This window comes from Vespa velutina, chromosome 5 (assembly GCF_912470025.1).
Source record: "Vespa velutina chromosome 5, iVesVel2.1, whole genome shotgun sequence".
Classification (NCBI taxonomy): Eukaryota; Metazoa; Arthropoda; class Insecta; order Hymenoptera; family Vespidae; genus Vespa; species Vespa velutina.
Genome location: NC_062192.1, coordinates 3,894,744 through 3,909,769, shown reverse-complemented (window position 1 = coordinate 3,909,769; position 15,026 = coordinate 3,894,744). Strand labels below are relative to the sequence as shown.

At 35.2% G+C, this 15,026-nt stretch overlaps 1 protein-coding gene across 10 annotated transcripts in view; it reads left to right on the top strand.

Annotated features, from left to right (window-relative positions):
• The window catches only part of LOC124949209 (latrophilin Cirl-like), a 663,827-nt gene that overhangs the window by 382,407 nt on the left and 266,394 nt on the right, over positions 1 to 15,026 (top strand). The window lies entirely within an intron of this gene.

The following is a 15,026-nucleotide window of genomic DNA, read 5'->3' as shown; positions in this document are numbered from 1 at the left end:
CGTTTTTTTTTTTTTCTTTCTTTCTTTCTCATCGACATCGATCTTACGCGATCTTTATAAACGATCGATCCGTAATGACGCTCTGTTTACGTGACAACCGTACTATAATGAGCTACCTCTTGTCGTCCTTCCTCGAAGCCGTTATTATTTTCTATATGCGTTAATGATTTAAGCAACGATTCGACGTACCCGGTATAATACTTGCGTCGATGATTTATAGGTATACATCTACGTGGGAGTCCGGATGAGCTCGATAAGGTGATTATTAAGATTAATGAGGCTGTGCCGGCGATGAAGGAACAGTCACCGTGGAATTCTCCCGTTATTGAGTGCCTTCAAGACAGAAAGATAATGACGGATGCTTTTTACAATGTCCTTTCTATCGAAGATCACAGATGCTGGATATTTATAAGAAGACTAATATATATAAATACATTGAATCGAATCGATTTCATTTCGACATTCAAATCGCTCAAATTTTATTCATCTTAAGAATAATAACGTAAAAATATTTATAGTTCGATTTAGTAACTTCAATTAAAATGTATTATCTATTATCATTTCGAGATATAATTTTTTATTAACCGTACGACAATTTTATATCGTATATTTTTTTAGTTTTCTCTTTTATATCGAGTCCAAAATTTCAATAAATCCTGCTTTGAAATAAATGATAAAAGGAAGAAAAAAGAAAAAGGAAAAAAGAAAAAAGGAAAAAGAAAAAGAAAAAAAACGATTGACCTATAACGAGAACAATTAAACAACATTTTTAATGTGTTAATCTTCAACGTTAAACGAGGTTTCGTGAAGCAATGATATTTAATAAATCTCGAAAATCCGGTGTAAGTTTCAGAAAATTCGTTACTGACGATAAAATTAATCCGACAGCAATAGAAAAAAGGGGGGAAAAAAAAATAGGAAAAAGAAAAAAAAACCGAACAAAAATCTATTCGTATTGTTCTTCGCGTCGATCCACCTCTACTCAAGCGCTTGTTTACCATCCGATATTTTCGCGATCGCTGTAAACTTTTTTCGATAGAACGCGAGACGGATAAATTTTTTACGATTATAGTCCAAACGCACGTAGGCGTTTAGGATATATATATATGTGTATATATATATATATATATAAATATATGTATGTGTATGTGTATGTGTATGTGTATGTGTAATCTCGTACATACAAATGTGCGATTTAATTTCGAACGAAATATATTGCTAAATTCTGTATCCTGCACGAACGACCGAAAAAAAAATGTATTGGAAAAGCTTCACTGTATTTAAAGATACCAGAGAAATTTCATACTTTGCATCGCATACAATTGGGTTACCATATCGTTTAAATATATATACTCGTTAAAAAATTTAAAATATTGTTATACAATGTGAGACCAACAAAGACTAACAATCGAAGCATTCAAAAAGCTTTTAATTTTTCACCGCTGTAGTATTTGTAACTCGTTACGCTTTAATATTTCTCTATCTCACTCACACACTCTCACTCTCTCTCTCTCTCTCTCTCTCTCTCCCCCTCTGTCTCTCTCTTTCCCTCCTTTTATCTTTTCATCTATGATTTTTGGTAAGATCTTTTTGCGAGAAACTTCAGTTGAGGTAAAAAAAAAGAAAAGAAAAAAGAAAAAAAGAAAGAAAGAAAATAAATAATCTCTGATCTATCCAAATAAATTATTACTAATAAAATTCATTCTCTTCCTCGTTAACGATATGATTATTACTAACACTCATAATCTTACTCTTAATCTTATTAAGTAAATTTACTTTAGATAATAGATATTAATATATAGCTAACATCGTTTCCTTCGTTTATATTACATTTAATATCGAATATTCTATTACAATCGATCGAAATGAAGGTAACAATGTAAAAATTATTTTAAATTTCATTCATAATTAATCGGACTAACATTATCATATACTTTTAATCAAAATAAAAATAGATCTTTCTTCTCATTTTTTTTTCTTTTTTTTTTTTTACATTCAATCTTTAATATTTGCGAACTCATATGGAAGAGTATTAGACGGCTGTCTTTCGTATACGGGATGCCATCAAGATAGAGACAGAAATTAATCTTCCTGACAAACGATAGTCTTGTGCATGCGTATGGGTCGGCGTAAACGTGGCAGGCTCTCACGGCGCGTACGGGTCGACTGCGATTACGTGGTCAACGATTTCGCAGAGAATTCCAACGGGCCGGCTCGCACTCAGCTGCCGCCGACATTTACTTTGTGGAAATCCAACGGCTCGGTCCGAACAATCCTACGGCATCGGCCCGAACATCAAAGTGGACAACGTCCATAAGCGCGCGTTACTGAAATTCAAAGGATAGGCTTTCGAATTCTAGCTCGTATCTATATAGATACTTTCTATGCGATACGCTTCTATAGAACTATACACGTCGATAATTTCTAATGCCAAATAGAAAATAGATATACATATGTACATATATATAGTTTTCTTTTATATTTTTATTTACGAAATACAATTGTTGTGTAAGTTTATTGAAAGAAAAAGAAAGAAAGAAAAATCGTGTGATAAAATTTTAGATACAATCTCATTATAATAATTTATTTTATCTTGTAATCGTTTACAAAGAATTATTATGAGAAACAGATAAGTGTTAGCTAATTGATACTCTATAATTTACAATTAGTTTACATTCTTTTTCGATGATTTTGAATTTTGTTTAAATCAAAACCAAAAATTGAATCTAAATCGGGCTTGTTCACTTTACAAATTTAAACTCAATTCGTGAACTTCAGAATGTGACTGCAAAAACGTCCCATAAAATACTTATGATATTAGAAAAAGATGCAAGAACAATAACTACGTAGAGATGATTTAAAAAGTTTCATTATAATAATGAATCATCTTCAAGAAGATTTTCTATTATTAAGAATTACGTTCTACTGTTTTAAATAGAAATCATTTTAAATTAAAGTTTCAAAAATTTATACAAATATATTCACGATTATTTCTTTAGCCGTTTAAAAATTTTATCATTATAAATATTATTAATTTATTTTATTAAAAAAAAAAAAAAAAAAAAAGAAGAAGAAGTACGAATTATTCGATAATTCGTTTGATAATTTAAGCTGAGCATACAGTATACTTTGATGTAATGTAGACAACTGCTGCGTTGTAACGCACGTCAAAGGGTGTGGATTTGCGCATCTGACATATACGGATGCTTCTGATTTACCGAAATCAGTGATCGACTCAGTCGGCATTCATCCCCCGGGGAAATGTCGAAGTCGTGTCGCGTCTCTCGAATTGGACCTGAACAGCATCCAGCGACGAAAGAACGAGAGATAAGAAGGAAAAGAAAAGGGAGATAGATAGATAGAAAGAAAGAAAAAGAGAAAGAGAGAAAGACGGCAAGTTTGTCGTTTCGTGCTACTCTGCTATAATAGTAGTAGTAATAGTAGTAGTAGTAGTAGTAGTAGTAGTAGTAGTAGTAGTAGTAGTAGTAGTAGTAGTAGTAGTAGTAGTAGTAGTCGTAGCCGTCGTCGTAGTCGTCGTCGTAGTCGTCGTCGTAGTCGTCGTCGTAGTCTTCGTTGTCCTCGTACAAAAGGTTGAAATAAAATGAAAGAGAAGCGCCTTCTCGTTGCCAGAGAATAGAGTGGCCCGGTGACACGTGGGAAATCCTGGCAAAACTAGAGGCACCATAGAGTGTATCGCCTTTTTGTGCTGAATTTGTGTTTTCGTGGAACCCAAATGCCAAAGAACACTCGAATATTTTCTTCGTCATAGGAAAAAGAGAAATTTTGGCATACGCATTCGAAGGAAAATTGAAAAAAAAAAAAAAAAAAGAAAAAAAAAGAAGAATTAAAATATTAGATTATAATTTGCTAATTTGATAAATAATATCGATCGATCTTAATTAAATATCATTTCTATTCGGTTATATGACCATCTTGTTATTAAGTCCATTCTATATAATAAAGATATATTAGATTCTATTTCATTATTTGCCAAAATGATCAAAAACTTTATTAAATCATAAAAGGAAATATGAATCGACAGCGACGATCTATGTATTAACGTTTCTTCGAAATCCAACTAATGAGTTAATACGCGTGCCAAAACGATAGTGCATGAAAATAGATTAACGAGGAACACGCGCTACCAAATGGCGATACGGTGGAAACGCATATAATTACTTCGTGGCTGAATGCACGCGCTTAATATTGCTCGTCGCGAACAGGAAAAGCGAGGATGTTGTATCGCTCGCGTGTTGCGTTTTGTCGTGTTGCTGGAAAAACTGACGAAACTCGGCACGCATACAAGGATACATATGCCAGGCTCGCATACAAAAACATACACATATATATATACATATATATATATATATACACCTGTTTCGAACTACACTCTTCGATCCCTGTCCTATGTATTTACGTGTTCCGAATGACAGCTGATAAATGTCGACTACACGTTAAAATTCGTTTGCTTTTTATCTCGTATCGCGTGTCGCTCGTTACAAGATCGGACAATACAATACGCCGATCCGACGATATTTCTTTATCTTTCTTCTTTTCACCCTACATCATCGAGTTTGAGTACACTATATCATATACATACATTGACCAAAAACCGCTGGATTTACGTATATATGTATGTATGTATGTATATATCTATGTATATATGTATGTATGTATGTATGTATATATCTGTGTATGTATGTATGTATGTATGTATGTATGAATGTATATATGTATGTATGTATGTATGTAGGTACGATAAATCTACGTTTTCACTCTTTGTTTTCATCCCTTTTGGCATTTCTTTTTTTTTTTTTTTTTTTTTTTTTTTTTTATTATTATTTAACAGTAATAATAATTATTTTCTGTGATTAAGATTTGCTTATGATTCGTTCTTGATTTACTTACATACATACCATACATACATACATATATATATATATATATCTACTTACATTGGTATCTATAGTAAGAATAAAACCGAGCGATCGAAGATGCAACATGAACTTAAAATTCCTCCAAGGAGTACGCTTGTTTGCACTCCTAAAAAGTTCGAATGCCGGCGTTCAAACGAGCGTTCGTTCAAGTTGCCTAGAGCATTCGATTGTAAAATGATATCACGAGAAATGAGAAAAGTTTTTCGTCCATGCTTAACAATCTTCCCCGCACTACCCCCCCCCCCCCACGCCCTTCCCTCCCCCTATTACTACTATTCTCAGATAATAATATTTTATGTACTTTTAACTGGTCATTTTAATTTTATATTATCTGAGCTTTGTTCGTAGTTCAATAAAATTTGTTTCTTTTCACTTCTTCTTTCGTTTCCGAGGAAACCCGACGAAAACGATCCATATCGATTCTTCGAAAGATCTCTACGTTACGACGGAGTAGCTTGTTAACCTTAAAAGCGGAGCCAAGCGTTCATTGAAAATCGATGCCGATGCATTCGCGTCGCCATTATCTCGTGTGGAAAGCGTTCTGTATGCCATGTACTCTCTTCCTTTTTGATCCTTTCTCTTTTGATCTATCAATCGGTTACTATCGTTTTCCATGTTTTTTCGCTCGTCCTCTTTCTCCGATAAAAACCCTCCGTAACAACGAAAAAGAAAAATTTTCTATTACCGTCCGTACCAAAAGATAAAAGAGAAAAATTTCGTAATCGTCCCATGACTAGTACGTCAGACTTCTTAAGGATGAGAAATGGGGCTCGCTCGGTTTTATTTTTCTATTGAAAGTATACTTCTTTAAAAAATACGACGCTAAAATTTAATTTCACTTTTCTCGATATAATTCAGTACAGATTTACGACATTTGTGAAATAAGATTCTTCTTTATTGAAAATAAACGTTTGTTTGTTAAAAATAAGATATTAATATTTAAAGAATTCACCGTTTCATAGAATCGAATTAAAGATGAATGAATGCAGTTGATACTATACGATTGTAAAGAAGACACAATTTATGTGGCTTTTCATGCTCCGCAGATTTAACCGAGATGTTTACTTTTCGAGTAATTACACGAATGAAGTTAAATGCCAGATTTAAACGGCCACTTCGGGTAGGTGAAGCAGGTCATTTAAATACCAACACGAGCTAGTTAAATGTAATTGGGTTGATCCTACTTCCCCTATGTTTTGTAACATTGTTTGACTACTACGTCCGCGTAATGATATCTAACGTACATAAATTGTATCTTATAATTGATTCATAGATTTTCGAGTTCTTAAGAGAACTAGAGTTAATTACGTGTAACTACGTAAAGTATAGTACTCGTATAACTCACGAATTTCTTCAGATAAAAAATATTTCGTGTAAACGGAATCGATTGTTCAAGAAGAGAAAGTAAAAGTAAACGTAAAGTACGAAGAAAATTTATATACATTAAATGCATCTAAAGAGTATAAAAACGCTCATTATAAATTTGTATTTTACATATGGCATCAGTATCCGCGAACTGAACTTGTCAAACACTCAATACATTTACTCACTTACGTTCATGCGAATGCTTTCATACGAACATCAACTGTGTACGGATCTCCATAGGTATGTGTCCTCCGTTCGAGCTTATTCTCGCACTATTGTTTCTGTCCATCGATCTGCTTGCTCCGTGTTTACCGGTGAACGCCATTTCATAACTGATTAGTAGTTTATGAATGATAGTTAACGATTTTCAATGTTACGACACATTTTTCCGTATGATCGAACGAATTCCTAATATCTCTTTTTTCGTTTCTTAAAAATAAAAATAAATACAAGTTTATCTCTTTTGAAGAAATAAATTTTATAGCGCAAAATAACATTGTCGAGGATCTAAAAAATTCATGGAACGAAAAAATTAATAAAAGCTTTCAATGTGTTTGAATAATTTTCTGAGTGTGCTCAATGAGAAAGAAAGAAAAAAAAAAAAAAAAAAAAAAAAGAGAAAAAAGAAACAAAAAAATCATTGAACAGCCAAAATTAAATTGAAAAATATTATTTTTCTTTAATTTAATTTGTTTCTAAATCATCATAGTGTGCCGTTTTTGGTCTCATTTGGAAAAGCAAAGAGCAATTTGCAAAGCGATTCGGTTAAGTGTACTCGAATAACATAGTCTACGTAGAGGCTATGCAGAGATTCTCCGATCGATCTCAGCCCGCGTGGCAACTTAGAATCAACTGAATTATACTCCGTCTATGCCGATTTGCACGCCATCGACGCATTAGCTATTGGCAACGGATCGTAACTACCTCCGGGTAGCTCGCCGCATACTGCAAATCGCTTCCGTTACACTTTCCCGAAAATTTATAACGGAAGCATTCGCGGAGAGAGACCCGTGTACCGTTTGACCCTTTCTCTACCTTTCCCTTTACCCTCCTTCTTAATCCTCCCCCTATTCTTCCCTCATTGGCAATTGGAACGATCATCCAAAATCGCTGAATGTCCTAATTTCTCTTTGATAAAGTCAATACTAAACGTTCGCTTTTTTTTTTTTTTTTTTTTTTTTACGAAGATCCTTGATAAGTATTATTAAATACTTAATATAAACGATATCTATCAATATCAATTAAATTTCAAATTCTTATTATTACTTTTACAATTTTTTTACTTTTCCTTCATTTGAAATACTTACTCTATTATATTTTATTTTTTATATGAATATTAGTTTGAATTTAGGTGACAACGAATGCAAGAAGATAAGTCGGTATATCTCGAAATGAGATAAATTCACAGGCAGTAACTGCTAACTACTTTTGTAATTAATAATCGCATCCGGCTAGTAGAAAGTTTTTCCTTCATTTTTCGTGTTTGCGATACCGAGCGTTTTCATTGTATAGTTGCTTTAAATACGGAGTTTTAATAGAAAACGGCGTTCTGTTTTCCATAGATATAATCCTCTTCCTATTAAGGAGGACATCTCTGGCAACTCGGTACTTTGTCATTCGTGGTGTCTGTGCGTTGCTTAACACCATTTCCTTCTTTCTCTCTCTCTCTCTCTTTCTCTCTCTCTCTCTCTCTCTCTCTCTCTCTCTCTCTTTCTCTTTCTGTCTCTCTCTTTCTCTCTCTTTTTTTTTTCTCGACGGGTCAACTCATGCTCGGTTATAATAATGCGAACGATAAATCTTGCAGCATGGGAACGCGTACCAGCGCAGTTCTAAATTATCTCCATCGACCGCGAAATCCCATAAAGATTGACAGTGGCCGACCACAGGCACTTATTGGAAATGAAATTTGTTGGCCGAAGTCTCTCGTCTCCCTGTCCTTTTTCTCTCTCTTTCCCTCCCTTTCTCTCTCTCTCTCTCTCTCTCTCTCTCTCTCTCTCTCTTTTACATCCCCCCACTTCGAGTATATAAGACAAAATCTTCCATAGGTATATACATACGTTACATACAACATTCTTCTTCTTATTTTCTAAAGGGGACGTTCTCCATTCTTGAAAAGAAAAATAAAAGGAGAGACAGAGAAATAAAAGAATGAAATAGGATATAAAATGAAAAGAAAAAAAAAAGGAAGAAAGATAAAACAATAACAGAGAAAGGTAGAAAGAAAAAATATACAAGTCGTCGAAAGTTTACGAATACTTTTTTGATTTTCTCGTCCGTCTAACATAATTGTGTCAAAAATATGAAAAGTTTGACCACCATCATAAGTTGTACCAATGTAGATCGCTTTATCGTACGAAAAGCGTGGCTCAAATATTTGTCATTCTCGTAATCTTCGTTCGCCACTCGCTTGTATTACTCTCAACGCGAAGTACAGTAAATTTGCAACTCCGAACTTGTCGAGACCGCCAAGATAAACTATCGATCATGTAAAAACATTTGTTTACACATTCTGAAATCTAATTAAAAGTTTGTCGTTTTATGCGTACTCCTTTACGCCTTCTTTACGCCTTCTTTACGCCTTCTTTAAAAGATAAAATGACGCACTATAATACGAGACCCGTTTCATGTAATTCATTATTATTCATATATTTATATATATACATATATATACAGAAATAAAATATATAAATAATTTTGTTAACGTTGAATCAACACATTCTTTACAAAAATCATTAGTTTAATACTTTAAATTAATAATAAACGCGTATCTTAAAAGATTGAAATGATTTTCAACATTTAATATAGACAAAATTGATTTGTTTATCCTGCATAAAAGAGATCACACAGGAAGAACAGTGACTCGGATAAATTGGAATAATATCTAAATCGAGTCAGCTAGTAGGAGGCGCCGCAAATTTCATTTTTACAGTCGCGTTCGCTAACTCGTTTTGGAGGAAGTACGGTATCCGCTTTTCCGAGCTTTTTCGTCGCCACTCTTACCGTTGAAATAAACTCGAAAAGAAACGAAGAAACGATGCGATAGAATACGTCTTTAGACGATAGAAAAGGAAAAAGGTTCGAACGTTGAGGATTTAACGAATAAAAAATACTCTAGCTTCTTATCATCGAATATTTCTTTTCATCTTATTTATTTATCGATTTGCCAAATGCTCAACGAATATCTTTCATTCGAATAACTATCGAGATTTTTCAATTTACTTAAAATCAAGCAGAAAGAAAGACAGACAGAGAAAGAGAGAGAAAAAGAGAGAGAGAGAGAGAGAGAGAGAGAGAGAGAGAGACGTAACGAGGCTACAATTCACAAGCAATCCTTCGGTAATAATACCGGAGCGTCGTAATACTATCTACGATGGGCTTCGAAATATATTCTCTAAAAAGTTGTGGAGAATGAGCTGAAAATGTAACCTCCCTGTTAAGTTTTCCCGGATAGCAGAGAAATTTCATTCCCCGGGTGGAAGATCCTTTTAGCCCTGTACTCTCCGGGCAAACGAAGTTTACAAACGAACGAAAATTCGATTTAGACTCCCATACATCATACAACCGTTCTTTCCTGTACGCTTCGTTCTCTCTCTCTTTCTCTCTCTCTCTCTCTCCCTCTCTCTCTCTCTCTCTCTCTCTCTCTCTCTCTTCTCCTCCTCCACGTCTTCTATCCTTCTTCTCGTCTTCCTCTCGTTCCTCGTCGTTCTATCATTTCGCATAGGAAATTCTCCGTAGAACGAGGACCGTTCTTAGAATCACTGCGACGCGACACGATGAAGGAGGTTGAGGACGAACGAAGACGACGAAACGTGGAAGAAGAAGAAAAACCGGCGGCGTTGTCGACAACGGATATCTAATTTTTCTGTTTCAGAAAGTTTCGACGAGAGAGATCGATCGGGGGCGTCGGGCATACCGCGAATTCTTCGCGGTGAAACGTAAACTCACGACGACGTATTGAAAGAGTCCGAGGGAAGACTCGATCGTTTTCGTATTTCCGCTTTACGACTCTGAACAAATCGGGAAACTGAATTCCATCGACGTAGAAAATCGACTTCTCGAAAATGGTATCGATCGAGCGAAAGCTCGCGGAAATGTACGAAATATATCGCTAACTTTGACGATCGGAAATGTGCTAGAATGGACTCTGCCGAGTTAAGAGGAAAAGTTCGCTGATGTGTTTCATCGCCAAAAATCAATGATATCGAAAAATTTCGATATTGTTTTTCATAATAAACCAATAATCCCAATAAAAGTATATATCGATCAATTTAATCCCATTTTTCTTTTTTTTTTTTTTTTTTTCTTTTTTTTTTTTTCATTCGTTTTACTTAACTCGTTACACATCGTTAAAGAACAACGTACCATCTCCTATCACGTTTAAGCTAGTAAAACGATACAAACAATCCGGCTGAATAATCAATGAAATTAATAAAACTTCGGATAAGATGTTGATTTTGCCTGTTTGTTACATCCGTTTGATCTATACGGTAGGATAATGCGAAGTACCAACTAATTGGAACAATTGTAATTCTACCGTATTTGTTTGATGCTAATCTCCGAGTTGTAATCTTCTTGAGATAAAATGGGAAACATTTTTTAATCCGATACGATAGATACGATATTTTTCCAGAGATATTCTTTCTCTCTATACTCGAATAATGCTTAAGGAAGACGTTACGATCGTTATTATTTTACGATCCGTTTTATCTACCATTATCTTAGTGCTTACAGTCTGATCGAGATTTTATGATGCTAGTTAACGTACTAGGCGTTAAATACGCAAATGACTAGAGAGAGAAAGAGATAGAGAGACAGAGAGAGAGAGAGAGAGAGAGAGAGAGAAAGAGAGAGAGAAAATGAGAATGAGAAACCTTACATGCTAAAAACATGATTTAATAAATCATTTAAGGTTACGCAGGGGTATACTCGGTGAGAACGTTTCCAGTAGCAGAGTATGGTGTAATACTTTTGTTAGTTGCCGCGAAAAGCGAGAACCGAGTGATACGAGGCATTCCAAAGATAGCATAATTGCCGGCGCGTACAGAATCTTGTAAGATATGCGCCGTCGACTCGAATGACAGTACTCGATCACTGTCAGATCGACGTTCCACACCAGTGGAATACCTTCAAGAAGACCTTCCTTTAAAGATTCAGAAAAAGAAAGAGAAGAAAAGAAAAGGAAAAAAGTAAACCATATAGACGGGAAGACTCGGAAGTCGATCGATTCTTCATCGCGTCATTCCGATAAAAGAATTATCATTTTTCATTCGATTAATGGATCAATTGATATACGAACGAGATCCCTCTTACACTATAATAATATCCTTTTACAATTTATTAGAATATTATTCATAATTCTTTTGTAATTAATCGTGAAAATTTATATATTGTTTATACAATTTGTCTAATTTTTTTTTTCTTTTTTTTTTTTTTTTTTTTAATAAAATATTCTATTAGTAATTTTACTTTGGAACTTTTTGTTTGTTATCCGAAAGTTATATCACAAAATAATTATCATTATGACGTAATAGATATGACATGTTATATTTATAATTTCTGATAAGGGAAAATACGATTTGGTATATTTCAACATTAAAACACGTAGCGCCAAGAAAATCAAAATACGTGAGATTTAAGGAGGATCGAGAAACTGAGAGCGTCGAAAATTGATAATATTTCAACGATCGAAAGACTTTACGAATTCTTTTTTTAATAATTGGTAGACATTTGCATACGATTTTTACACTTATTGAGATTTAGCCGCCGCGGCACCGTTCGCTCGATCGTCGTTCGCTCTCTCTCACTCGCTCCTCCTGTCCGTTTTTTATCATTTATGCTGGACACACAACCGGCTGGTAGCACGCGATACCGGTTCGTCCTTCTCTCCCCTCTCTTTCTCACTCTCTTTCTCCCACCAAACGACTTTCCCCCTTTCTTTCCACGCCGATGAGACTGCCATTTTGCGAACAGCATGGGTCGTTGTATGGAATTTTATGTAAAAATTTAATGAAGTGACTTAATGATATAATGTTATGTATTAATGATTTGAAACACCTGTAGAAAATCATTCTATGATATAATTGTACGATATAATTCTATATAATAGTTATGCGAAATAGCTATAGTAATAATCGTTCTATATAATTTCTTTCCACGCCTCTTCTTTTCCATTAGTCATCGTATCGATCGTAAAGCAGTACGAAAGCGCCGTCGTTGAAACGACAGAATACGTCGGGTTTTATTCGAGAACAATTAATGTTGCCACTGTTCCACGTTAGTACATGCCTTAGTAAGGCGCGACACGTGTTCGTTGTTGTTCGTAAATGCTACTCCCTGCTCGGTTCTCCGTGAGAACGCTTACACATGACACGCGTAAATACTATTTCGCTACGTACGAGCTTCGAGCCTCTAACGCGTGGAGTAGATTTCCCTGTTAATCGCGAGTACATTTTCTTTGAGCAACTATTTGTCGCATTACGTTCGAATTAAGAGACGAAAGAAGAAAATGAGAAATTGTGAGATCGAGGAGGAAAAGCTTTATCGTCTGTTTTAACGAAAGAGGGAGAGAGAGAAGATAGGAGGGAGATAGAAATAGTGTCCACCCTTCCTCCTCACTGTCACCCTCATCGACGCTTCGTCGAACGTCGACCAACGCGAAACGACGAAGAATCGTATTATCGTCGAGCATAGCTCGCCGATTAAATACGCCATTAAATCATTTCCGCTCGATTAGGAAGCGCGGAAAATTCATTTCGCGACGAGACAATGCGCAATTTGCTAGATAACGAACGGAGAACAATTAATGCAGTCTATCGGCCTTTCGTTCTTGCATTCGTATAAAATAACCCATCGTATCCCTTTCCACCCATTAGATAATCTCGAACGAACTGGAGGAAAACCATTGTCGTCGTATCGGTGGGAAACGATTTTCAAATAAATCGTTTAAAAAATACCCACGCGTATCTTTTCTACCCACTCACGCTTTATCTACTTTAAATTGTATCTATATGAATAAATTCAATCCTATCACGGGCATGCTAATTTCATACAACAAGATTCTAAGGCTCGACTTGAGCAATACGAGAACTAACTCATCTACATAACGCGTAGTCGCTTACGCTTTTGAGAGTACGTGCGTAAAGATGGAAACGAGTGGGAAGGTCGGAGAAAGAGGGGAAAGGTGGAGACGAGAGAAGGGTCAAGCAAGAGAGAAATGCGAAGTTCGCTTCGTTTACCTTTCGAAGCTTTTAGGCCAGGAGCTTTAGGCGCCGTAAAACTCTCGCATCGTTCACGAAGAAAGAACAAGCCAGATAGAAAGGAAAGAATAAAAGAGGAAAAAAGAAAGAGAACAGTCGAACGTTCGCCCGCTGAAAAGTTCCGAAATATTAGTTCCGTCGTCAAACGATAGAAGTTGGCCACGGACTTGTGAAACGTATTGCCTATTTGCCTCTCTCTCTCTCTCTCTCTCTCTCTCTCCCTCTCTCTCTCTTTTTCTCTCTCTCTCTCTCTCTCTCTTTCTTTCGCGTCACCCTTTTCGTGGAAGCGCGCAAACCAATGGAAATTTTATGGCGCCGTTCCACTTTCCCCTTTCCATCGTTGTTTCCAGTCACCAAAACGTCTTCGCAAAACTGATCACATATACGTTCTCTAAGATCGATACGAACAATTGGATAGAGAAAGTATTCTATTTCAAAATTACATTCAATCGATTCGACTTAAATTTTATACATTTGAAATGATCATATTCAAAAAAGGTCACTCACGATATCATAAAAGGAAAAAATGATAACTCAATTACGTATATTTTTGTGATTCTTCAAAAAAAAAAAAAAAAAAAAAAAAGAAAGAAAAACCCTCTTTTCTTCGCATCTTTAAAGAAAATCTAGTCATTCGATCGGATTTAAGTGGGCCGTGGTTTCGAATCGAATCTCGACAGCGAATTCAGTTATCCAGAATCGATTCGGGTTCGTTAACGAATTCGTAATGAACTTCGATCGTCCGAGAACGACCGCTTGAAATTTCATGAGGTTCCTTCCTATGGAAATAGTTGGAAGAATTTTTTGAATCAAGTGCTAGAAAGAGAGAGAATTCTCACACACACACATATATATATATATATATATATATATATATATATATACACGTTTCCTTAATTTCATCAATTAGAAGTGATACTCAAGAGTAAAATTCACTGGTCCTTTGTGACAATGAATCGATTTTGCGAGTGCTCGAATAATCGAATCGAAACGAGTGCTAATAAAATATAGATGCTACTTCATCGGCAACCTCCTATTTCTAGTGCATGCGCGAGAACAGTGGCATCGACCGAGGTAGAAGTCAAATAAACTCATATCGAATATGTACGAGGAGGAGTTAAAAAGTTAGTCGCACTCGTATAAAAAAAAAAAAAAAAGAAAAAAAAGAAAGAAAAAAAGAAAAAAATCACAAGAGAAAAATAACGTATAAAAACATTTATGATCATTCTATTATTTATTTATTATATATAACAACAAAAGATCTATTTCTTCATATGATCATCAAATTTATTTAAACAGTTATCGTTACGTAGCACGAATTTTTCTACGTCCTTTGTTGAAATATTCCCGTTGAACATGCGATAACCATTCCCGCGTCCAATCTTCATTGAACCAATATCGTCATTTTGCAAGGCCCTCTTTCTTCTCGTGGGACTTAACAAGTGGAAATCACATGGCGCAAGGTCAG